This window comes from Orcinus orca, chromosome 19 (assembly GCF_937001465.1).
Source record: "Orcinus orca chromosome 19, mOrcOrc1.1, whole genome shotgun sequence".
Classification (NCBI taxonomy): domain Eukaryota; kingdom Metazoa; phylum Chordata; class Mammalia; order Artiodactyla; family Delphinidae; genus Orcinus; species Orcinus orca.
In genome coordinates, this window is record NC_064577.1 from 45,255,754 (window position 1) to 45,280,853 (window position 25,100).

At 38.4% G+C, this 25,100-nt stretch overlaps 1 protein-coding gene across 4 annotated transcripts in view; it reads right to left on the minus strand.

The window, feature by feature from the left end:
* SPOP (speckle type BTB/POZ protein) overlaps positions 1 to 25,100 on the minus strand; it is a 67,982-nt gene that overhangs the window by 25,306 nt on the left and 17,576 nt on the right. Inside the window, exon 2 of one of the 4 annotated variants that reach the window (XM_033410704.2) lies at positions 5,443 to 5,491. The exons of 1 other annotated variant lie outside the window; for it this stretch is intronic. The gene's annotated coding sequence lies outside the window, so the exon portion shown is untranslated. Of the gene's footprint in view, positions 1 to 5,442; positions 5,492 to 23,153; positions 23,328 to 25,100 lie in introns of all 4 variants that reach the window. 2 more of the 4 variants (XM_033410702.2, XM_033410703.2) reach the window with 2 other exon arrangements.

Sequence of the window (25,100 nt, forward strand, 5' to 3'; positions counted from 1 at the left end):
CAAGGTTTGAATGACTTCTGAATATTTGTTATGGGTAAACTTTTTGCAGATCAATCTACTCTAACAAAACACTAAATGCACTTTTTTCTTTTTCTTTTCTGTTTATTTTAATTTAGAGACACTTCTTAAAATGAAACCAAGGGCAATCAAGAGAGACTTCAATCAGCAAAGGAAAGACTAGGGTTTATCATGTCTCATGTCTCATGTCAGGTTCATGTTTCCTAAAATTTACAAGTTAAAGATGACTGCTTTTTTAAAATTGAGATATAACTGACATGTAACATTGTATTTTTTAAAAATTCCTTAACAGAGGGAGTTAGAATTGAGTGAATCTAAAGATCAAGAAGAAAAAAGTCAATAGCCTAACAGAAAAATGCGCAAAGAACAGCCAATGGTTTACAGACATGTAAGTATCAATGGTTCTTAAATATGTGAAAACATAAATGCAAATTAAACCACACATTAATTCACCCAGTGAATTGGCAAAAATTAAAATGTTTGATAACACTTGCCCAGGATAAGGAGAACATTTCTGATTAGAGTATAAATTGTTATAAACTTCATGAAGGGAAATGCATATCAGAATGAATAAGAAATGCATATACCCTTTGATCCAACAATTCCATGTCTAGAAATTTATCCTACTAATATATTTAATATGATAAATATAAAAGGTTTTTCAATGTGGCACTATGTGTAATCACAAAAACATGGAAATAACCTGAAAGTCCATCAATAAGGGATTGATTAAATAAATTATGATACAATGTAATAATAAAGCTATTTAAAAAAGGAATGGGGAAGCTCTTTCTACCTAAAGAGGCAGAAATATTTATGTATGTATGTATGTATATATGTGTGTGTGTAAGCTATCTCTGTCTGTAAAGCTACACAAGACTCTAGGGACACTGGTTACTTCCAAGGAAGGAAACTGGGTACTTGGGTGGGAAGGAGAATTTCCACTGTTGCCATTTGTACTTATTGAATTTTGAACCATGTGAATATATTACCTTTTCAAATAATGAATAAAAATATTTTAAAACGAATTAGCAGACTTCACAATGAATTCTTCTTGGTTATGAGATGGCTTATAAGTCAGACCCTTATGAGAAACAAGACGGGAATTCTTCAGTGACTTCCACTCCTATCCAAATAAAATCTCCCTTTTGTCATGGCTGCCGAAGCTTCAGTGTACCTCCCTGACCTCATCTAACACTTACCCTTCTCAATCACCATGCTTTAGTCACTCAGGCCTTTAATTCTACTTGGTAAACACATCAGCCTCTTTCCTCAGCCTGGAAAGCTCTTTCTTCCCTCAGATCTTTTCACAGCTGGCTCCTTCTTGTCATTTAGGTGTCCTATCAAATGTAATATCCTCAGAGAGGTCATCCCTGACCACCAGATCTGAAGCAGTCCCCACTTCTAGCCTCTTTCATCACATTACCCTATTCAAATTTCTTTTTTAATACCACTATCTGAAACTACCTTGTTTTTATATTTTCACTTGTCTACGGTCTCTCCCACTAGAAGTTAAGCACAATGAGAGAACAGCATCCCCCTGTGCCTAAAATGGTATAATAATAGGCACTCAATAAATATTTGTTCAATGAAATTGCTGTTGACTAACTAGACTACTATCTTTTGGGATCATATTTTTCCTTAATGAGCTCTAGTTAAAAGATTAAAGTTTGGGAGTTGCTGAATGAGTAACAGCTATAGGAATCCAAGCATACTCTTAAAACAAGAAAATATTTTAAAAAGAAAACTATCAGTTGATCTCCTATTTTGAAGAACTAATTTAATACATTCCAAAACTACATTCTTCTTTGATTAAAAAAAAAAATCCAAGAAAAGTTGGGAGAAAGAGAAGTGTGCAGGGCTAAATGGGAAGTTCTTGAACCCATAAGACAATAGTAATCTAAGCACATCTTCCAGGATAAGTCGATCCTGAAAGAACCATTACAGCAGCTGTCAGAAACAGAGGACCTCTCAGTTATTTCAAGTTAAATTCTATACAGTAAAATTCCAGTATACTGATAAAAATGAGGCAGATTCTTAGGATTTATTTAGATTTGATCTATAATTTTCATATCTGACACGGGGTTTGATTCCCTTAAAACTGACATGCAGAGAAACAATAATTAACATTAAATATATACACGTGTACACATGTGTACAGATATAAAGAGAGACAGGGAGACATACCTTTAAGACATGTATAGACACATTAAGTTTTTTCTATACCAGGCTAAGATGCAGAACTTATTTTCTACCATAGCCAAATATTTAACTAAGAGTTCAACTGTTCTTGCAACTGTTGTGTATAAGGGAAACTTAGAAGAAACTACGGTATACAAGGAAAACTCAGAAACAAGTATAGTATTACATATGCATGTCAGTACCTTCAAGGTTTTCCCAGTTTACAGATCTCTTAGGCAAGCATAGACTCTGAAATGACTGTGAGGATTAGACATGCTTTTGTACATAAAAAGGCTATTTTTCCTTCTTCTCCTCAATCTAAGTGTTACAAGATAAGAGTTTTATAGAAATACCCCAGCTAGTAAAGTCCATCCAAAGTCAAAATGAAGAGGAACAAGAAGATACATGAAAGAATTTCAAGTCGTGGAAAGCAGAGGAGTAAACAGCAGACTGCTCCCACTGGCTCCCAAACCTCATCACGTGCTGGCTGTTCACAGCCTTACTGCCCTTCTCTATAGGTTATAAATAACTACAAAGTGTCCTTGTCCCCAAAGAGACCTCAGCAATCAGCTCAAAGGTTAAAATATGGAATAATTCTCAATATGGATGCAACTTTTCCAGTTAGAAAAAAAAAATCAAAGAGCAGAAAAATTTATTGCCAATTTAAGTTAAGGGCTAGGGAATCATTCCCTCCCCCTAAAAACTATCCATTATGTAAGAGTTGTTGATATGGACATATTAGCATGATTCCCTACCCCAAAAATACGTCCAGGGACAGCACGCTCTGCTCCAAATGCAGAGGTCTGTCCTGGAAAGAGGTAGGTGCCATTCAGCAGACTTGTAGGATTGCATCTCCTTAGACCTTAAAAAGACTTACTGAGTTTTTGTTTTGCTTTTTAATTTAGGCACAAATGACTACATCTACATAACAACATAGAAGGAAAAAATTCCTGCCTCTACTTGGACGGAGGGTCCTGCAGCATAAACCATGATGGCTGCAACAGGCACAGGTTTCACAAGGTCTGGGTTCTTTCCATCAGGTGATGTGCTGCTGTTGTTAGTTACTAACCCCCTGCTAGGGAAACAAAAAAAACCCTCCTCCAACTGCTTCAAAAAAAAAAAAAAAAAAAAAAGGCAGATAGGGTTCACAGGATTAAGCGTCTCCACACATCACCTTCAAAATGCATCATCTGGGAGATGTCTGAAATAGAATGACATGAATCCAGATCAGCAAACAAACCTGACTATAAAGGGGCTATTTCACTTCAAAGTGGATCTCAGTTCCAAAGGAAAACACCTTTAGAAATGAAATTAGATAGGCAGAGGCAATCAGCAACTCCTCTCTTTTCACAAATTATAATAATGTGTTGATTCCACTGAATGGCTTGGGCAAAAATCTCTGGGGCCACAAAGAGCAAACCTAGGAAAGATGAAGATTTTTACACATCCCACATGTTATCAAAGACTTCTCCTCTAGGTTGAGAAAATTTATTCTAAAACAAGAGCTGGAACAGAATTTTAAAAAAGAAGAAGGAAGAGGAAGAAGAGGGAAAAAACCTTATGGCTAAGAAGACTCTCTTTATTATATAATTATATTCCCAAAGCTGTTTTGAGATTTGAGAGACAGTTTTTCACCTTCTCTCTCCCCTCAACTACAATTATGAAGAACCTTATAAAATCAAATAGTAAACAGATGAATGCCTTGGCCTTAATACAATTTAAGCATGTCTAATTTGCAAGGAATTCAGAAACAAAAGAGTCATTTCATGAAACAAATAGGCAGAGTTTGCATAACCCCACAGGATCCTCTGGCCTTTACAGAAGCCAAATTCAACAAGCAGTTCTCTTTGGCCATCGATGTTTCAGTCAAGCCATTTAAAAATATTTCTTGCTAACACAGTCTGGCTACAGAAAGGGCTCAAGGAATGCATACCAAAGAATAAATTCTAAACTGGTCTTAAGGTATATAATTTGGAATAACTTCATTAACTTAGAAGCTGAAAAGACCCACCTGCTCCAGAGGATTTGGTCTACTACAAGGGCAACCAATCCTCTTCAGCATTTACTACTACATACTATCTAGCAGCACAGAATTCAGTGTTCTCTAGAGACTCTTACCTTTATGAGTGACACTCAGACCTCCCCCTACCTATGAAAGAGAGATTGAGGTATATGTATGCTTTACTCTTCTCCTTTAAGTATGGTCTTCAGTAAAGAAATCTGATGATTGTTTACATGGACCCATGTTCCTTACCTAGAAACCACCTGCAAAAAATAAATTCTCCCTTCTTCCAAAGTTATTAAAAAATAAGCCAATTTCTATGTTAATGTTAAGGTTCTAACTAAATTAAATGGGACAAAGGATGAGCAGGAAGTTCTCAGTTCGAAGTGTTCATTACAAAATTCATGACGCAAGGAAAAAGTAAAACCACACAGGCAGACAAAACAGGGGAAAGTTAGACAGAATGTCCGTCTTAACACAATTTCCTGGCTCCCAATGATTTTTGTCAGAATTTAAAAGATTAAAATGCAATAACACCTATTTTACCCAATAAAACTGTGTAAAAACATACATAAGCATTTGAGGCAAGAATCTCATGCCACAAAGCAAAACTTTTAAGATGGTAGCCAGAATGGTAGAAACAGTTGTCTAAGTTACCCATAGAGAGATGAGCTCTAAGGTTCATACACAAAGGCAACCTGCTCAGAATCAAACTCCTTTTATATGTAGAGTAAAAGGGAGCCCATGAATTGCTTTAAGGTATCTCCTTTTATAAGTTGGAATTCAAATTTCCCTGAAGATGTTTTCTCAGGAGAAAAATAACCTTACTCTAAAGTCTCCATATCATGTAATATCAAAAAATTTAAATCCAAACATCTTTTCTCCTCTCCATCATTATTGTAAAGCCTTATCCTGTATGTACTAGTCACCAAAGAAGATCTGAATAAATAACTATTGTTTACTCCAGGAAAGAATATTTAGAATAAAACCTCTTTTGAAACCATTTATGAAAAATGTTTCTTTAACACTGATTGTAATCCTCATTATTTAAAAAAAAAAACTTACATGCTCACCTTACATGACTTCCAACTATGCATACTATCTGTACTGAAATGAAACAGTAGATTGCACTACAAGATGTGCATTTTTTAAAGTCATGATAAATATTTCTATGCATTTCATTCCACTTCTGTCCTCATGATCTTAAACTATATTTAAAATTAAACTATGTAAAAACTCACCAAGTCAGTAGGAAGACTCTAATTTGTCTTGTCTAACAGGAAATCTTTGCTGGAAATAGAGACGATGAATCAGACTTAACAAGATTCTGAATCTCATGCAAGTCTTTACTTACTTAGGCTATTCTGAAAAGGGAAAATCTTACAAAAGCAGGTGATACATTAGCTAGGATTTACTAGTCAAAATTACCATTCTTATATCTCATCACTAGTTCTGAGAGCTCTATTTTCTAGTCATCTCTCAAAAAGATTATACTTAGAAATTAAAGTCAGAAAAATTCAAGCTGATTCTTCTAATGAACTGGCCTATGAGTACAGCAAAAATGAAATAAGTGGCTTGCCCTGTGTCAAGATTTACAAGATTTACAAGAGGGGAGTGACCACTTTTGCCAGCTACTTCACAAAATGCTAAAAGAATTACTATCAAGTTTCTATGTAAAAAAAACCCTTTATAAAAAGTGCTCTTGGTTGACCAGATGGCTTCACAGGCAAATTTTATCAAACATTTAGAGAAGAGTTAACACCTATCCTTCTCAAGCTCTTCCAAAATATAGCAGAGGGAAGAACACTCCCAAACTCATTCTACAAGGCCACCATCACATCACCCTGATACCAAAACCAGACAAAGATGTCACACAAAAAAGAAAACTACAGGCCAATATCACTGATGAACACAGATGCAAAAATCCTCAACAAAAGCCTAGCAAACAGAATCCAACAACACATTAAAAGGATCATACACCATGATCAAGTGGGGTTTATCCCAGGAATGCAAGGATTCTTCAGTATATGCAAATCAATCAATGTGATACACCATATTAACAAATCGAAGGATAAAAACCATATGATCAACTCAACAGATGCAGAAAAAGCTTTCGACAAAATTCAACACCCATTTATGATAAAAACTCTCCAGAAAGTAGGCATAGAGGGAACCTACCTCAACATAATAAAAGCCGTATATGACAAACCCACAGCCAACATCGTCCTCAGTGGTGAAAAACTGAAACCATTTCCTCTAGGATCAGGAACAAGACAAGGTTGCCCACTCTCACCACTATTATTCAACATAGTTTTGAAAGTTTTAGCCATGGCAATCAGAGAAGAAAAAGAAATAAAAGAAATCCAAATCAGAAAAGAAAAATTAGAACTGTCACTGTTTGCAGATGACATGATACTATACACAGAGAATCCTAAAGATGCTACCAGAAAACTAGAAAACTACTAGAGCTCATCAATGAATTTGGTAAAGTAGCAGGATACAAAATTAATGCACAGAAATCTCTTGCATTCCTATACACTAACGACCAAAAATCTGAAAGAGAAATTAAGGAAACACTCCCATTTACCACTGCAACAAAAAGAATAAATTACCTAGGAATAAACCTACCTAGGGAGACAAAAGACCTGTATGCAGAAAACTGTAAGACACTAAAGAAAGAAATTAAAGATGACATAAACAGATGGAGAGATATTCCATGTTCTTGTATTGGAAGAATCAACATTGTGAAAATGACTATACTACTACCTAAAGCAACCTACAGATTTAATTCAATCCCTATCAAACTACCAATGGCATTTTTCACAGAACTAGAACAAAAAAATTTCACAATTTGTATGGAAACACAAAAGACCCCGAATAGCCAGAGCAATCCTGAGAAAGAAAAACGGAGCTGGAGGAATCAGGCTCCTGGACTTCAGACTATACTACAAAGCTACAGTAATCAAGACAATATGGTACTGGCACAAAAACAGAAATATATAGATCAGTGGAACAGGATAGAAAGCCCAGAGATAAACCCACACACATATGGTCACCTTGTCTTTGATAAAGGAGGCAAGAATGTACAATGGAGAAAAGACATCCTCTTCAATAAGTGGTGCTGGGAAAACTGGACAGCTACATGTAAAAGAATGAAATTAGAACACTTCCTAACACCATATACACAAATAAACTCAAAATGGATTAAAGACCTAAATGTAAGGCCAGACACTATAAAACTCTTAGAGGAAAACATAGGCAGAACACTCTATGACATAAATCACAGCAAGATCCTTTTTGACCCACCTCCTAGAGAAATGGAAATAAAAACAAAAATAAACAAAAAGGACCTAATGAAACTTAAAAGCTTTTGCACAGCTAAGGAAACCATAAACAAGACGAAAAGACAACCCTCGGAATGGGAGAAAATATTTGCAAACGAAGCAACTGACAAAGGATTAATCTCCAAAATATATAAGCAGCTCATGCAGCTTAATATCAAAATAACAACCCAATCCAAAAATGGGCAGAAGACCTAAACAGACATTTCTCCAAAGAAGATATACAGATTGCCAACAAACACATGAAAGGATGCTCAACATCACTAATCGTTAGAGAAATGCAAATGAAAACTACAGTGAGGTATCACCTCACACCAGTCAGAATGGCCATCATCAAAAAATCTGCAAACAATAAATGCTGGAGAGGGTGTGGAGAAAAGGGAACCCTCCTGCACTGTTGGTGGTACAGCCACTATGGAGAACAGTATGGAGGTTCCTTAAAAAACTAAAAATAGAACTGCCATATGACCCATCAATCCCACTCCTTGGCATATACCCTGAGAAAACCATAATTCAAAAAGAGTCATGCACCACAATGTTCACTGCAGCACTATTTACAATAGCCAGGACATGGAAGCAACCTAAATGTCCATCAACAGATGAGTGGATAAAGAAGATGTGGCACATATATACAATGGAATATTACTCAGCCATAAAAAGAAATGAAATTTATTTGTACTGAGGTGGATGGACCTAGAGTCTGTCATACAGAGTGAAGTCAGAATGAGAAAAACAAATACCATATGCTAACACATATATACGGAATCTTAAAAAAAAAAAAAATGGTTCTGAAGAACCTAGGGGCAGGACAGGAATCAAGACACGGACGTAGAGAATGGACTTGAGGACACAGGGAGGGGGAAGGGTAAGCTGGGATGAAGTGAGAGAGTAGCACTGACGTATATACACTACCAAATGTAAAATAGATATCTAGTGGGAAGCAGCTGCATAGCACAGGGAGATCAGCTTCGTGCTCTGTGACCACCTAGAGGGGTGGGATAGGGAGGGTGGGAGGGAGGCTCAAGAGGGAGGGGATATGGGATATATGTATAGATACAGCTGATTCACTTTGTTATACAGCAGAAATTAACACAACCTTGTAAAGTAATTATACTCCAATAAAGATGTTAAAGAAAAAAAAAGTGCTCTGGGTCAATTACACTGAAGCAAGATACGTTTAAACAAAGCCATGTATCCTATGGTTTTAATAAACAGCTGCCACACTGAGGTGGCTGTTGAAGACTGGTGAGGCATCTTAGCTAAACACCCCCCCGCCCACCTAAATAATCTACCATAGCCTACAAAGTCACTCAAAACAGAAACAAGGGGCTTCCCTGGTGGCGCAGTGGTTTCGAGTCCGCCTGCCGATGCAGGGGACACGGGTTCGTGCCCCGGTCCGGGAAGATCCCACATGCCGCAGAGCGGCTGGGCCCGTGAGCCATGGCCGCTGAGCCTGCACATCCGGAGCCTGTGCTCTGCAATGGGAGAGGCCACAACAGTGAGAGGCCCGCGTACCACAAAAAAAAAAAAAAAAAAACAAAAAAAAAACAAAACAGAAACAGGGATAAGAGTGGTTGCAAGGGTTCTAGGAGTATAAATAACCTAGGCAGGAAATTCTGGTGCTATCTTCCTTTTTGTGGGAAAATGAAGTACTGCATACACTGTAGGTGATTCTTAAAAAACAGCATCTTGGGACCTCCTTGGTGGCTAGTGGTTAAGACACCACGCTCCCAGTGCTGGGGGCAGGGGTTCGATCCCTGGCTGGGGAACTAAGATCCCACATGCCACAAGGCGCAGCCAAGGAAATAAAAGAATTAACAATAAAAATTAAATTAAAAAAATTTACTACCTCCTCTTTGCTGCTTTCATTTCAAAAACAAAAACAGAATCTTTTCCTGAAAATGTAAATGCTATCTTTAACTGGTACACTGGTACAAATAAGTTCCTCTTACTTTGGTTAACCAAGTTTAGTTACCATCAGTAATGGAATGAGCCCTCACCAAAAGCTGTACTAAACTATTGACTCTAAAACAGGACAAGTCACGATCAGAAGATTTAGAGTAGCAAGAGTCAGGCCGAATTCATTTAACAGATTATTTACTGCACACCAACTGTGTTTAAGGTTTCGGTTCCTCAGTTAATTTGCTTGAATGAACACTTGTAGGCCTAGTGGATTGGCAAAATTTAGAGTCTGACAATACCGATAAGGACTGGGAGGAACAGGAGCACTTTCACACTGCTGGTAGGAAGACATATGAGTACAACCACGTTGAAAAACAGTTTTTTCTTATCTAATAAAACTAAAGATTGGGACTTCCCTGGTGGTACAGTGATTAAGTATCCCCCTGCCAATGCAGGGGACAGGGGTTCGATCCCTGGTCCAGGAAGATCCCACATGCTGAGGAGTAACTAAGCCCGTGCGCCACAACTACTGAGCCCGCACGCCCTAGGGCCTGTGCTGCGCAACAAGAGAAGCCACCAAAATGAGAAGCCCACTCGCCGCAACTAGAGAAAGCCTGAGCGCAAGAATGAAGACCCAATGCAGCCAAAAATAAATAAATAAAATGTTTAAAAATGTTAAAAAAAAATTAAAGATCCATTGTTCAGTTTGTTAAAAACGAAACAATTCTACCCCCAAATACGGCCCAGAGAAAGTCCTGCACATGTCCATCAGTGCACATAAATAAGAACATGCACAGCAGCAGTGTTCCTAACAGGCAAAACATCAACAGTAGAATGGATACACAAATTGGGGTATATTCATGACAGGGTTCTACATGGCAATGAAATTACGGTTCTACGTAACAACATGGATGAACTTTACAAACATATAGTTAGATTCTGAAAGAAGACATAAAAGAACACATATAGTATTATTCCATTTAATGTATATAAAGTTCAAAAACAGACAAAACTAAGTTCTATTGGTTTGCAATGAATCCCAGGTAGTAAAATCACGAAGGAAAGGAAACTATCACAAATGTCAGATGAGTGACACCTGGCTATGGGGTACGCTCTACAAGTAACACACAACACAGCAAGCTTCTTCTGGGTGCTGGCAACCGTATATTTCTAAGTCTAACTGGTGGTTATATAAGTACTTGCTTTTTTTTTTTTTTTGCGGTACGCGGGCCTCTCACTGCTGTGGCCTCTCCCATTGCGGAGCACAGGCTCCGGACACGCAGGTTCAGCGGCCGTGGCTCACGGGCCCAGCCGCTCCGCGGCATGTGGGATCTTCCCGGACCGGGTCACGAACCCGTGTCCCCTGCATCAGCAGGCGGACCCTCAACCACTGCGCCACCAGGGAAGCCAGTACTTGCTTTTTATAATTAAACTTTAAACTATACAGTTATGTTTTGTGTATTTTTCTATGGGTTATATTTCAAAATAAAAATGCATTAAAATAAAATCATAATTTAAAATGCATTAAAATATGCAATAAAATTACCCAATAGAGTATATGTGCATGTGTGTATATATCTCCTCCAATGTCTAAGGGTATATATATATATAGAGTATATTGTATAGTATATATAGTATATAGTATATATATATATATATATATATATATATATATATATATATATAGTATATAGTATATTGCACAGAATATACCCTTGATGTTTTTTTTTCAAAGACAGTTCAGGATGAGAACTCAGTAATAAATGCAGGGCCACCCAGGAATGAATATCTATAGACAGGCTTTCCTATTATACAGTCTTTCTCTGAATTTAAATGCAATACCTAAGATCTGTGTTCCTGCGAAATTTTCGGTACTGACACAAATGTTTAAATCTATGTATGACTACTCACCAGGAGCCATTAGTTAATATCCAAATTATTATAAGATACAAACAAAAGCTTTTGAAAAAGCAAAGCCAGGACACAAGTATTTTTTGGTATTACCTTTTTAGTTTAATCATGTCCTCTGATGGAACCTCCAATGATTTCCATCTCAACTCTGAGTAAAATCCAAAGTCCTTACAATAACTGAAAAGGCCCTGCACAATCTGGACCTCATCACCTCTCTGGCCTCATCTCCAATTATTTTCTCCCGAGTTCACTGTGTTCCAGCCACACTGGCCTTCTCTGCCGCTGTTCCTCAGACAGAATAGGCTCATTCCTGCCTTAGGGCTTTGCATTTGCCCTTTTTTCTACCTGGATAACTCTTCCCCTAGATATTCTCTTGGCACACTCCCTACCCATTGTTGGGGCTTTCCCTAATAACCACCATCTCTGTGAGGCCTTCCCTGACACTCTTAAGCATGTCATCCCCTCCCCCCAAGCCATAATCCAATTTCTCCTGCATTGCTTCATTTTTTTCTATAGCACACAAAGTCATTTACCACACTTTACCTGAGATGTAAGAAGGCAGACTCTTGTCTGTTTTGTTGCTGTACCCAGACAGTGTCTGGCAAGTGGAAGATCAGAAACAAATACTTATTTAATAAATGACTGAATTAATCTCCTCTTCTTTTGGATTTCTATCCTTGAAAGATTAGACAATAACTTTATACATTTGAAAAAAAGAAGGCTTCCCTTCTCTGTAAGTCAAATTTATTAACAAAGTTTGTTTTACTAACAAGTTTCAGATTTATGCTCTTATTAGTACTGAGTCACAGGTAAGACTTATAAAAAGTTGATACAAACTAAACTGTATTTTCCCCTAAAGCAAATGTGCAGTGCATGTTTTAATGACGGCAATGCTGGGAGAGCCCAGAGAGACAAAAGACAAGAGCTCTCCTGTACTGCTGGTGCGGGTGTGCGCTGCCGTAACCACTAAGGGAATACTCAACAAGATGTAGCAATGAAGACTGAGTGATTGCTTCCTTTATTTATACTTTTCATTAAAGTTTTTTTTTTAATGAGCATATTTTCTTTAAAGTCAGGAAAAAAGGTGTGTTAAATAAAGAATTATGCAAACAAAATATAATTTCAAGAAGAAGGTTCTTTATATTATATTTTGATGCCCACAGAAACAGTAAAGTCTTCTGTTATGTATCCAGATGAAATATCCCAAGACGGTGACTACAGTTAAAAGAAAAAATTATTTTTGACTTAGGAACTAAAACTTTTTATAGCAGAGTTTCCAGAGTGGAAGGGGAAACAAAACCCCATGGTGTTAGTATTCCACATAAGAACATACTTTTATTCTAAAGAAAGATTTAAAATAGGAACATTTCTCTGCAGCATAAAACATGGGATTGACAGGATAAAGAGCAGGTAAAGAACTCCATTCAAACTTATTGATTACAACATAAGGAAGAAAAGTCACTGAACAATTCACTGCCTACTGAGTGATTACACATACTTCTGAGTATACAGATAGAGCTTATACTTTTGGTGGAATACTTCACCTAAAATAAAGGCAGAATAAGCCTAGATCCGAAGGTTACTTTCCAACCACAATAACTTGTGACATGAACCATATCCTAGGACATAAACAAATCTGAAAGAAAATACACAGGCACCTGATATTCTACAGTTATATTTATTACTAAGATTTCCATTTTAAGGTCTTATCAATTACTTTTAAAAATACTTAGCACATAAATTCTTAAAGATAGTTGATATATTCAAGAAAGGAAGTCCTACTCAAACACTTCAGCTGGCGGAATGTATTATTAGAGAAGAGTAACGGTTTTCATTTGTAACACTTTAACATTCCAAGTGCTCAAAGCTCTGAACAGGATCCACCTTTAAAGTGGGGAAAAAAAAAAACCCTAGAACATAAAAATTAAAAATACACCCTGGGACTTCCCTGGTGGCTCAGTGGTTAAGAATCCGCCTGCCTGTGCAGGGAACATGGGTTCGATACCTGGCCCGGGAAGATCCCACATGCTGTGGAACAACTAAGCCCGTGTACCACAACTACTGAGCCCGTGCTCTAGAGCCCAAGAGCCACAACTACTGAGTCTGCATGCCACAACTACTGAAGCCCGTCCTCCACAACAAGAAAAGCCACCGCGATGAGAAGTCCGTGCACTGCAACGAAGAGTAGCCCCTGCTCGCCGCAACTAGAGAAAGCCCGCACACAGCAATGAAGACCCAACGCAGCCAATAAATAAGTAAATAAATAAATTTAAAAAATACACCCAACCTCACAATAATGACTAAAGTATAGTGGATTAAAGACTCCAGAAAAAAAAATATAAATGAAAACTGGGACTTCCCTGGTGGCGCAGTGGTTAAGAATCCACCTGTCAAAGCAGGGGACACGGGTTCGAGCCCTGGTCCGGAAGATCCCACATGTGGTGCTGCAACTAAGCCCATGCGCAAACTACTGAGGCTGCACTCTAGAGCCCATGAGCCACAACTACTGAAGCCCGCGAGCCTAAAGCCCGTGCTCCACAACAAGAGAAGCCACCACAGTGAGAAGCCCACGCACCGCAATGAAGAGTAGCCCCTGCTCATCACAACTAGAGAAAGCCCACGTTCAGCAACGAAGACCCAACACAGCCAAAAAAAAAAAAAAAACCATTGGTCATTGAAACATATGGTCCCTGAACAAAATTTATCTGTAATAATTCTAATCTAAGGTAAAGGCTTACTTTTTTTTTTTTTTTTTGAGGTATGCGGGCCTCTCACTGTTGTGGCCTCCCGTTGCGGAGCACAGGCTCCGGACGCGCAGGCTCAGAGGCCATGGCTCACGGGGCCCAGCCGCTCCACAGCATGTGGGATCTTCCCGGACCGGGGCACGAACCTGCATCCCCTGCATCGGCAGGCGGACTCTCAACCACTGCGCCACCAGGGAAGCCCAAAGGCTTACATTTTTAAAATGTCTAATTTGGCTAAGAATGCTCCAAGAAACTCCTTCAGAAGTATCAGCTACATGTGGTTCATGATGAATTTGTAAGACAAGAATTGAATGAACTAGGTTGGCGATCAACCAACTAAATACTAGTCCTACATTTAATGAGTGGGAAGTATTCTAGGAGTTAAAAAGTAATGAAAGAAAACATATAACGGAGAAAGGGAAAACGTGAGTAGTTACTGATGTTTATGAAAATCAGCTATTGGATATGAGACAATAAAAATATAAAATGTTAAATGCAAAGGTTGCCAAATTTATCAGAGTCCATAAAGAATCCACAGGATGGGCTTCCCTGGTGGCGCAGTGGTTGAGAGTCCGCCTGCCGATGCAGGGGACACGGGTTCGTGCCCCAGTCCAGGAAGATCCCACATGCTGTGGAACGGCTGGGCCCGTGAGCCATGGCCGCTGAGCCTGCGCGTCCGGAGCCTGTGCTCCGCAACGGGAGAGGCCACAACAGTGAGAGGTCCGCGTACCGCAAAAAAAAAAAAAAAAAGAATCCACAGGAAAAGAACATTTCAGAGCCTCTGGCCTTAGTAAAAGAAAACTGGCATTTCAAGTTAGAGAAGGTTTTCCTCATCCCTCCCTTTCCTTCAAATGATGATTGTGAATACCAAAGTGGTAAACCAAATGGGAGAATTCAAATAAGATATTTAGGACAAAAATCAAGCCACCCAAGCAATAACAAGGAAGAAGGAGGAGGAGGAAAACACCACATGAGGTAGTTGTTCACTGAAGTTCTGTCTGTAATGGCAAAAAAAAAAAAAGGAAATAATTTAAATATCCATCGAAGGGGTTTGGGAAAACTGTGAAATATACATACAGAGAAATTAAAAAATTAAACAGCAGAAATGAGGGACCTAGATCTACATGTATCCAGATGGACAGATCTTGAAAAACAAGAATAAATGAAAAAATGACTGCAATAGAATTTATTTATACATTCACACACACACTCTGCACAGGATGCACACTAAATTTATGGTCATAGATTGTCTCTGGGGAGTGAGGTGGGAAAAAGGACTGAGAAAGTGAACGAAGAGGACTTCAGCTGAAGGTCTCACAGTCTCTCTACTTTTTGTTCGGCTTTCTTTTTCTTTTTTTAAAAAATATTTATTTATTTATTTGGCTGCGTTGGGTCTTAGTTGCAGCATGCGGGATCTTCGTTGTGGTGCGGGATCTTTTGTTGTGGCACACGGGCTTCTCTCTAGTTGCGGCACACAGGCTCCAGAGCGTACGCACGGCTTAGTTGCCCCTGGGCATGTGGGACCTTAGTTCCCCGACCAGGGATCGAACCCCTGGTCCCCTGCACTGGAAAGCAGACTCTCAACCACTGGGCCACCAGGGAAGTCCCCAAAAACAATGAATTTAGAGGGAAAAGTAGATTAGAAAAGCTTTAAAAAGTTGACATCAGAGTAGTCTGAATCAAACCAAAAAAGCCAATGAATTCAGTCCAGATCTTCTCAATAATAAAAAATTTAGCTCTTGGTGAAATATTTTCCCCAGTTGATGGGAACACAGCACCGGGGTTACTTAAGCAGAGGGAGTAAAGAGACTGACGTTATATACTTCAGTAAGAAAGTACATTTTAAATAAGGATAACACTCATCCTAACCCAGTATATCCTCAGAGACTGTCAATCCTCACAAGGAACCATATTTCCACAGAACACCTTCTCCTTCCTCTCCATCATCTACCTCTAACCTGAACACCTGTCCTCCCACTTTCCCTAATTTTACTCACTCTCCTCTAAGACCAACCTCTCCTTCAACCACCTCAAAGTATAGTACCTAAACTCAAAGACAGATTTTTAAAAAGAAAACTTGAGACTTTTGGAAATGATTTTAATGCTTTTCCCCCCTTTCAAATCTGTTTTTCCTCCCTCTTGCTTCACTTTTTCCATTCCCCAACCTGTTTTTTTCCTTCTTTTCTCTGGCTGACCAACAGCTGTTTTCAACTGCTAGCAAGCCTCTGGCATGTTTATACTTTTCCCTTCTTAAGGAAAAGATACTCCAAGTAAATCGAACAAAATGCCTCTCCATAGCCCAAGAGCAAATAAAGGGAAAATAACTTAAAAGTAAAAAATACTAATATTTTGCTGCCTTTCATTTTCATTACGGATAGGAATAAAGTTCTAACTACCAAATAAGACAGCAAAACCAAACTTACATTTTATCATCCTCATAACATTTAAATTTATCTAGGGTCCTCTGTTTCACAAGTCCCTTTGGTTAAGAATTATAAGGCCACTGAGAATAGGTCTGTACAGTTGAGTACTACAGCCTAATGGAAACCATAATCTCAAGATTCACAGTAGAGATACAACCGGAGCACTCCCACCCCCATCTTCCTTGTCTTTTTATTTTTTAATTTTTTGGCCATGCTAATTTTCTCTGTATCATTCAAATTTTAGCAGACGTGCTGCCAAAGCCAGCGCTTCCTTATCTTCTTTAAAGGGACTTCTAAGGTCGTTTCGTGATAAATGGTTTAAGCTATATAACCATTCCCTCACAAGCAGTATTCAACGCTTCACCATCTTCCAAGTACTTTGACATTCATGATCTTATTTGGGATTTATTAACAGCTCTGTGAGGCGTGCAGGGCAAGTATTTTACAAATAAGGAAACAGAAGCTCAGAGGTTACAATCTACCATGGTTACATGGCTATTAAGGGGGCTGAGTTAAGACTGAAGTCTTTCAACTTCTAATCCAATACTTTAATTCCTGTGGCTAGGTGATTCTTAGATGAGGTATTATTCAACACGGAGGAACTGGAAAAATACCCGATAGAAGATACATATATATATATATATATATATATATATATATATATATATATATATATATATATATACACGTGTGCGTGTATATATATATATATATATACCCTAACTTTCGATTCTGATTTCGTTTTCAAGTGGCAACTCTGTTGAAAACTATGTTCTTTTGTTCTAACAAATTCTGAGCACAATTATTAATGACACCTGGGCAAACTGTTGATAGGCTCATGCCTACTTTCAAGACTAGACCCTGGGAACAAATCATATGTCCTCACATTTTTTTAAGGACTTTCCATATTTTAGCACCTAATCATTAATTTTTAAAAATAAAATGTCTACTTTTCTAACATGCCAGAGTATTTTCTAGTCTGAGTTTACAAAAAACCAGTGTCTTTTCCCCAGGAGATCTCTCTCTCCTTTGCCACAAGCTTACAGAATTAAAAAGCACAATTTCTATCATTCCTTAATTATATTCATCTGAAAAGTCTAACATGACGAAAATACTAAATGGCACTATCTTCTACCCAGTTGCTCAAGCCAAAACCCCTATCTTCTCATATCGCAACTATCAGCAAGTCCTGTCAGCTGTCCGGCTTCCTAATACAGTCCACATTTATCCATGTCAAATTTTACCCATTTCTGTGCAGTTTTCTCTCATCTGAACCAGCGGTAACTGGTGTCTAACTGATCTTCCAGCTTCCTCTGTAGCACAATCTATTTGCCACACAGTAGCCACAATGAACTTTAAAAAGGTAAATCATATCATGTCCCTCTTCCATTTAACCACACTTAGAACAAAATTCAGTCTCTTTACCTGACCCTATAGGGTCTTATAAAAACTGGTACATTATGCCAAATTTATCACCTATCCCTCACTCCAAACACACTGACTGGCCTTCTTTCTATAAATAAGCCAAGCCTGTTTCCACCTCAGGGTCTTAGTGCTATCTTCCCTCAGCCTGGAAGACCCTTCTCCTAGTTATTCACATTACTTGCTTCTTGTTATTTATGTTTAGCTCAACACTCATCTCTTTTAAAAAAGGCCTTCTGGGGACTTCCCTGGTGGTCTAGTGGATAAGACTCCCAATGCAGAGGGCCCAGGTTCGATCCCTGGTCGGGGAACTAGATCCCTCATGCATGCCGCAACTAAGAAGTCCTCATGCCGCAGTGAAGATCACTCACGCCGCAACTAAGACCCGGCACAGCCAAAATAAATAAATAAATGTTTTGTTTTGTTTTGTTTTAATTAGAAATTAAAAAAGGCCTTCTGTGACCACAGCCAAAAGTAGCAGCCCCATCCCTACTCTTCCATGGATTTGTTTTGTGTGAATTAACCCTCTACACTGTCTACAGTTTATAGAGCCTGATCATCTTCTGAGTGCACTTATAATACTGACATTCTGGTCCTGCAAGTCTGAAAACCAGAACCTAGACAGTGGGGGCTCTGCTGAGATAATGCCCAGTTCAAGGTCAGAAGCAGCCCCTGGTCTTTTTCTTGTTTGGGTCCAACAGACACTTGATTAAACTTTCTTTCTTCTTTTGGGTGTAAAAATTTTTAACAAAGCCATCCTTGATCTTTGAAACTTTTCTTATTGTATCCACTTAGGCTTCTCTTTTTAAAAATTATAATATCAAGCCTGTAGACTCTGTCTTGCCTTAAAGAAATCACTAGTTTTGCTGACCACTAGGCCTTACTCTGTAGTACACAGTTTATTTTCTATCAGTTAAGGGAAACAACTGATCATAATGGGACTGGGAGCTGAGATCTGTTTTCTGAGATGGGAAACTGGCTTACAAGTAGAAAAATAAAAGGTAGACGTAAAAGCATTTTTGGAGATGGAGATATAAATAATAACAAAAATTGCAACAAATGCCTTTTGGGTGATAGTAAAAAACCAAGAAAACTTGCTAATGCTGCTTAATTCTTCAGGAGTAAAAGGCTGAAGTGATCTGAGTAAAGTGAAGGGAGTTCTCGGCTATGAGCCTGAATACGCTTTGAGGGCAAGGGACTTGTACCCAGATAATCCTGTATTGTGCCTGGCACACAGAAGGTGCTTCATAACATCTGGTGAATAAAGGAATTAGCAAAATATTCTAGAGATACAAAAGGATTTAATGGACATCCAGTAAAATGTTTTACAGATTGTTTTCCAGTCTTACCTAATGCGACTGTTCAAATTAAGTCAACTGTCAGGATACCCAATTCTACTGCTCAGTCTACATTCGCAACAGAATTAAAGTGGCTATAGAAACTGGATTCCTCCCCAAGGATGTGAGGTTACAAATATAAATTTGCAACTCTATTTGTTCTTGGCCCTCTGTAACCTCTTCTTCCTTTCAATTCAACCAAACCTTAACTGATTAAAGCTGCACATATTTGACTCTGATCCTCAAGCTGTAAAAAGGCTCTTTTACTCTATTTCCTGAAAACCCTTTCCTTCAAAGCAACGAGTCATCTTATTAGCTGAATCAAATTATTATCAAATAGAGGTCCCTTTTTGGGAGAGCTTATGGATTATTTAAATTTTGGAAGACTAAGTTTCTCCCACCTATACAACTAGTAGAGTCACAGCAAAAAACAGATTTTTATCCTAAGTCCAACAACTACTCTGAGCATTAATAAATGTGTTTCCATTGCTTAAGCCCTAAAGTCAATCAACCATAAAAAATATTCACTGAATACAGTTTGGATGTCCAGTCCCATGTTAAATCACCAGCCTCACTACTACCAATTTCTTTGCTTGGTTTGAATTAAAAGAAAATGTTTCTGGCCTTGAAGAGCCAGGAAAAGACTCAACTTATAGTTAAAAGAAGAACTCATATTTTCAAGAACTGAGGGTTCCTCCTCAATATATAAATTTTCCTCCTTTAAACAATTTCCCTACCATCCTTTTCAGTATACTTGGTCTTTAAATAGGAAGCCATTTAGAAGACACAAAAATTATTTCTCCATCTATTCATCCCTGGAAACTAGATGGAACAAAAGCTCAGTAAAATCAGTTTTAAAAATCTAGATAGGGCTTCCCTGGTGGCGCAGTGGTTGAGAGTCCGCCTGCCGATGCAGGGGACACGGGTTCGTGCTCCGGTCCGGGAAGATCCCACATGCCGCGGAGTGGCTGGGCCCGTGAGCCATGGCCGCTGAGCCTGCGCGTCCGGAGCCTGTGCTCCGCAACGGGAGAGGCCACAACAGTGAGAGGCCCGCGTACCGCAAAAAAAAAAAAAAAAAAAAAAAAAAAAAATCTAGATAGTCAGCTAGTATTCAAATAAAAAAGGGAAGCTTTGGACTCTAGACACAAATTCATTTCAAATATTAAAAACTTACAGAACTCATAAATAAACTCACTTTTAAGGAAAAGTTACCAAATGTAGGTAAGAGTTAACACTACCACTTTACCTTTTATTGCCAGAGGTAGTTACACGAAGATCTGTCTCACAAAGGTCAACATTTTATTGGGTCTTTCAAAATCAATTCTTCACAATGAGAAACGGACATCAGTTAAATAAACTGTTAGAACGGAACAAGTCAATGTATTTATAAGCTCTTGCTGTCCTTGGGACCTGAATTCTAGTGTAGGCTTTGTAGATACTTTGCTAAATCTAAGTTTTCTTATATTTAAATCGAGGGCAACTGTCCAAGGCTCTCTAAGCTCCCTTCTAGAACTAAAGTTCTATGACCCTTTGGAAAAACTGTTAAAATGACATCTGCCTCTCTACACATATGCTTTTTAAAAAATAAAAGCAATATGTACTCAGTATAAATAATTCAAAAGTTATAGGAAGCTATAATTGAAAAGTAAAAGTTACCTTCCAGACACCCAAGTCCCTCTTTCCTAAGCCTAAAGACAACCACTGTTTTCTTTTGTAGCCTCAGAAACAAGCAAAAAAACACACAAAACCAAAAAAAGGCATGTACCAGCACAGACACACACACACACACACACACACACACACACACACACACTCATACTCCTTGGAGGCACGCACATACCTTGATCTTTCTAAAGGCTGCAAGGAATTCCACTGTACCCTGCTGTGTGGTTTCTGGGTTTTTGCTACTGCAAACAATGTAGCAGATAGGTGTATCTGAACATAAATGCAGCAAGCCCAAGTCTAAGCACTGTTTATTTTGATAGATAATGCCAAAGTGCTCAACAAAATGTTGTACCAGTATATACTCCCCATCCACATGACTGAATGCTCAATTCTCCCACAGCTTTGAGTACAAGGAAGCACAAAGAGTAGGTGAGAGTGAGCAACTTGTACTGCAGATTCTATTAATTCCAAGGAGATCAAGTTCTATCTTAGATCAGGATGTGGATTTAATAGCATGTATGGCTAAATTCCTCCGCATATAACCTGGCCACTTTCACCCAGAGACGGATATCGGTACACTGAAAAATCCATTTAGTTCCTTATCTTCTTCACTGCCAGAGGCTCCCTATTAATTCAGCTGTTTATTCCCAAGTTAAATGGAATAGTACATGATCTCAGAGTTGATAAGCGTTAACAGAGCACACAGAAGTAACTCCTGGGTATTTTTAAAGTGTTTTTTAATTAAATAACTGGTATAATGTCTAGCATGGAGTAGATACTCAATAAGTAACTGTTAATTAAATTAATGAATGTCATCCACGTTGAAAATATCATCTTAGTTTACCAGGAAGTATTTGCAAAGGACCATATAAACATCAGGCAACTCCAGGAGGAGCACATGATTTCTAAAAACAAAGTAAACATATATAAAAGTTCTCATTTTACTTTTCTATAATTCGTTATTTTAAGTATTTCTTACATCTTCAGTTGTAGTATGCCATCACATGGTGGGGAGGGAGCAACAACTTTGGTCTTACACTGAAGTGTGGAAAAATAAATTTTTAAAAAATTTTAGAACCAGGGAAATGAGGTATATCTAATGCCGTATGTTTTCAGCAGAAGCTCCCTCTAATTTTATAAGAAAAGTGGTTAAACATAATTTAGGAACACCCACTATGAGATTATTCCCAACACATAATCTTTCCTTTCCTCATCCAAGTAAACCAACCACACACAACACTAAATCTCTTAAGAAAACTGCCCCCAGTTTCTTCTATTATCAGGAGATCACTAAAAAAAAAGCCTCAGTTTTAAGGATCAACACGAAGCACTCAAATCAAAGCCGACCTTACATACACTTAACACGTAAAACTCACCAAACACAGCAAGTCCTATGCTGAGGGCCAGAAGCATCTTTCAAAATGAGGGAAGTCTTCTCAACCCTTGCTCTGACTACAGCACAAATTATCAATGGGGCCCAACTCCAGACACTGGGCTCAGAGCAGATAATCCAACAAGGCATCAACTAGGAAAGGGAGGGGCAGTTGAAGTAAATGGGACACGAAGTCAAATATAAGGGTTACCTGGCAAGGGTCCTGCCCATGACCTTATCAGAAAATCACATGGGAGGTCCCCAAATTCCACCACTAACAACAACCAAAAACATACCCTTACCTGTAGGCCCTTTAGGATTGGTTGCAGCTGAAAAGAATTAAAGTCTTCTAGGTGCTAGCAAATTCTACCTAATGGAGTTCAACGTCCCATCTACCAGAATGAACTCCACAGATTAGAAGATAAAAATTTTAGGTTAACAGTTTTCAAAAAAAAAATTATAAACTACAGAAAAAACAAATATTACAATCACATAATAAAGGAGGCAGGCCTCAGACTGAGATGAAACAATTACGCCCTTCAATACAATCTACAGTTTCCAAGACACACAAGAATCTGTTTCTTGGACTTGAGATTGGTATTAAGTGGCAATGGATTAAGACAGAAAAATGACTACCTGAAACTAAACCAAAAATCAAATCCGAAGACACTCAATTTAACCCTGAGTTTGCACACACTGTCAGGAACAAACTAAAGCCACTATTAGTAGGGCTGCTGTGTTAAATGGCAAACTACTATGACATAAGTAACTGGTCATAATTGGCTGGTAGACAGTCTGATAACCAAAGTGCATATTTATTGGTTACTGCCCATACTTGCCAGAAAAGTTCATCCAGTCAGATCATGTAATACAAATGACTTCCAAAAGTAAGCAGCAGTTGACCTCTGTCCCCCACTGTATGAGTTTTTAATGAGCACGCGCTCCAAACAAGGCACAGCAGTCAAGGCACAGGCCAGCGGAGGAAGGGAGGTGTCTTCGTTTTCCACTGCTGCATAACAAATTATCAAAAATTGAAATTACATGTTCAGTGTCTTTAAGACTGCCACATAATTTATAATTAACCCAATCACTCCTATAAGTATCTCATGTCTATAAACTTTGACTTTCCCAACTGTTGTTAGTTTAGCTAATTCAAAATATTTTTGTTATTCTTGGCATTAAGATACTGTTATCCTCATTCTTTATTCTAGAATGAAATTATAACCTTTATTTCAATCCCTACCATACGTGAAGGAGATGAAAACATTCAAAAAGAAATTGTTTACAATTATTTTAAAAAATACTGTAGATATCTATGGTGAAAAATCATTCACAATTTACTGGTGGAAAAGAAGACTGGGTCAGTATAATCTGTAGACTCTTCAGACCCTTTCTTGCCTCTCTGTCTTCAAGTAGTAGATAACCAAAGTAGGGGGAGGATGGATAAATTTAAATCCACCCATTTTCTTATTTGTCAGGTTGGTCAGAGAACTGGTGGGAAAGTTTAGAAAAGTTTGTTAATATGAGACTCTGGCATTATAAAAAGTTCTAAACAGATCCCGTTAAAAGGATAACAGAAGTATCCACAGAACTCTGGATGCATTTATTTATGTATTTAGCATTTTTATATACAGTATAATTTACCTTTTTGTGTACAAAATTTTTGACAGAATTCACATGTAACAACCACCAAAATCAGAATACAGAACAAAATATATGCTTTCAGGCAAGTTATTAATACTCGAAAAAACTCCCTGTACCTCAGACTTCTCACCTGTAAAACACAGGTAAGAATACCTCCATCATAAAGTTACTGTGAAGATTAAATGAGTTAAATACAAGTAAAACGCTTAGCGCAGAGCCTAACACACGATAAGTGCTCGGGAAACATCAGCTATTGTTCTTTCTTTCTTTCTTTCTTTCTGGCTGCTTTGGGTCTTCATTGCTGCACACGGGCCTTCTGAGTTGTGGTGAGCAGGGGCCACTCTTCGTTGCAGTGTGCAGGCTTCTCATTGCGGTGGCTTCTCTTGTTGTGGAGCACAGGGTCGAGGGTGCGTGGGCTTCAGTAGTTGTGGCTCGCAGGCTCTAGGGCGCAGGCTCAGTAGTTGCGGTGCACAGGCTTAGCTGCTCCGCAGCATGTGGGATCTTCCCAGACCAGGGCTCGAACCTGTGTCCCCTGCATTGGCAGGCAGATTCTCAACCACAGCGCCTAGTTTTTTAATAATACTCTGACACTAGGAGGGGAAGGGACTGAGCAGACACATTTTCTAGGTCATGGAAAAGACTGCCCCTCAATGTACCTTAATAAAACCCTCACCATGTACCTTAATAAAACGTCATTCTGGTTTACCTGTCAGCCCAATGTGAGTTTGGCTAGCCACTTTTCTCTGAGACCAGTCAACTCCGGTGCACCGAAGAAACAAGTTTACTTGAAAAACTGAGGAATGGATCCTAAATCCTAAAGGCCCAAAAAAGTTAACAGCATCCTGAGAAGGCTTGTCCGAAGAGCTAGTCAGTCAGCTTATGACCTTGGTTCCCTCTAAAAGGCAACACTGGTCAAATATGCTTCAGTGAAAAGAATGTGATGCTAGGAGGGAGATACTTGAAGTATACCACAAATTAGCTTTAACACGATTATGTACTTTAAAGAGAGAGTCTGAGTTTTAAAAAGTACTAGTCAATTCTCAATTATCCACACTAAAGGAGGTGAAAAGTGGTGTAAATAATTCAAAACAGACAGTAAAAAAAGAAATCCTTAACATTCTACTTTAGAATGTAATTT